Below are 2467 nucleotides of genomic sequence, written 5' to 3' on the forward strand. Positions count from 1 at the left end.
CGAGGCAGCCCCAGGGGCTCGGGAGCGGTGGGAGATCTCGCGTACGGGGAGATGCTAAAACCTTCCCAAGGCAGGGACGGCCGGAGCAGCGCCGCGACGGGGAGCAGGAGCACAGGCCGGAGCACGGCTGGGAAAGAGCCCCGATGTTTTGGGCAGGACGCAGGGCTGATGCACCCGCTGCTGCCCGTGCTCTGCCTGCTCTGCAGGGACAGGCAGAGCTGCCTGTGCTCTGGGTGCCGGGCCAGGCTGCGGCGCGGGGGCAGTGGAGCGTGCAGGGAGAGACCAATCTTCATCGTGCCTCTCGTTGGGTCATGTTTTCTTGTCTCTGATTGTAAACAGGTTTGACTAAAGAGGTAAATTAGAAGTTAATTAGAGGGAACATGATTGATGAGGCACTCTGGTGATGGGGAGGTAGGAAGCTCTGAGAGAAAGGAGAGGGGAGGGTGTTCTGCAGCAGGAGTGTCACCCTTCGCCCCCACGCTCCCCCATGCTCCCCCTTCGCTCTGCAGCGGGGCCCCGGGACGCAGTGTCAGGGGCTCTGCTCCCCCAGGGAAGGCCAAGGCTGCCCTGGGCTGAGGCCGGCTGCGGGGAGCAGCTGCTGCAGGAGGGGATATGAGCCCATCACCTCGGCATCTGGGCTCTGCGAGGGCACCGATCCGGGTCGGGTACTGGGCGCACAAGGCTGCTGAGCACTAGCGGAAAATTTGGGAAGCTTGAGAGCAGCAAGGCACAGGGGGGATGCTATCCCCAGTTTGCAGGGCCATCGGCTTCCTCTGTGCTCCATGCGGGCTCTCGTGCCAGCGGTTTTGCCCGGGCCAGGTCTTCTCCAGGACAGTCTGGGCTCGGCTGGGGCTGGGGCGAGCCCCGGGGAAGTTGGTGCAGGAAAGAGGAGGCAGAGGGATGGGTACACCAGCCCCGTGGTGGGTAATGGGGTGGGAGCCCCGGTGCAGGCGGGTGACGGCACCAGGGAAGGTGTCAGATCTCAGCTGCAGAAGAGCTGGTTTCCTCCTGCCGGGAGCAGCAGGAGCTGGCGGCACTTCCCCGCGGCCGCAGGAGACTGGCGCCGTCCTCGCCGCGTGTCTGAATCCATCTTCAGCTCCGCTCCCGGCTAAGCCTCTCTAAATGGGGAGAAATGAGTGAAAATCATGACTGAGGAATCTCTCTTGGCATCCCAGTAGAGATACCCAGGCTGCACTAAATACAAAGAGACACTGTCAAAATTGGGAAGCAAATCTTCAGCAGCACAAATAAGTCACTTAAACTATTGATTTTTTTTTTTAATATTTTTTTCTTTTAAGACCTGGGTTTCAGGGAAGGCTTTTCTCATACGGCAGTAAATAACCTGGAGGGGGTGGTTGGTCTGGGTTCTTGTTGTTTGTTGGTTTTGTTGGGGTTTTTTTATATTTGATTTTTTTTTTGTCCTTAAAACAATGGTTTAGAAAGAGGGAACTGTCGCCGAAATGATTGACACCTGTGACAGCGCTTCTCTCCATTGGGAACCTGATGGTGGTTCTGCAGAGGAGGAAGGAGTTAATGGACTGGAAATGGGCATGAATTGTTCTCTGAAGAAATAATTCTTTTCAAGTAATTTTCTTCTAAATTTTATGCTTTGGATAACCTTGCCCTGTGCGGGGGCTGCTCTGGGCAGAGACCTGTGACTCCCGAAGTCCTTACACAGTGGATGGAGGTTCCCACTGCCTTCCCCCGCACTGTGCCGGGACCCCTGGGCCATCCCCGAGCCAGGCAGGGGGACGGAGCCGCCGCGTTTCCGTGCCCCAGGGATGCTCTCTCCACCCGTGGGGCCCCGGTGCTCTCCCAGCCGGGTCGTGCCGCCGGGAAGGGCTGTGCCGGTAGCGGCACAAGGAGCCTGCAGTGGTGCTGGAGTCTGAACCCAGCGGCTGGTGTGTCTGGGGCAGGGTTCCCTCCGTACCCAAAACCCTCTCCCAGGCCTGCCTCCCTGCTTGATTTATTTTTTTTAATTACTTTGTTGTTGTTATGGTATGGTTGGGTTGTGTTTGCTCATCTGAGCTCCCACCCCGCCGCCTCCCCTGGCTGCTTCTCTACATCGGGGGTGTTCAAATGGGCGCTGTCTCCGTGGCTTATTGCGCCTGGGATGATTTGTGGAGGAGAACGTTGTAGTGCTGGATGTCAGTAGTGTTGTTTTCCTGCAGCGCACGCAGACCTTTGCAAATAATCTAATAATGCAGGAATGTCAAACTTCAGCTGTGGAAGGAAATCCTTTTATACAGGGATTGTCAAGTCTCTAAACAAGTATCAGAAATGAGCTCGTATCAATGTGGAGGGTGTTTACTCTGCCCGTCGGAGAGATGAACAACCCAATCCACTCTCCCAGGCAGCCGTGGATTTGAGCGTTGGCTCATGGACCTCGGGAGAACTCCATGCCTGGCCCTGCAGCCCGTGGGGGTGCTGGACCAGCCGCCCTTGGGGGAGTGTTGGGGGTGAGAGC

Source organism: Pygoscelis adeliae, unplaced genomic scaffold, assembly GCF_000699105.1.
Source record: "Pygoscelis adeliae isolate BGI_AS28 unplaced genomic scaffold, ASM69910v1 Scaffold432, whole genome shotgun sequence".
NCBI classification, from domain to species: Eukaryota; Metazoa; Chordata; class Aves; order Sphenisciformes; family Spheniscidae; genus Pygoscelis; species Pygoscelis adeliae.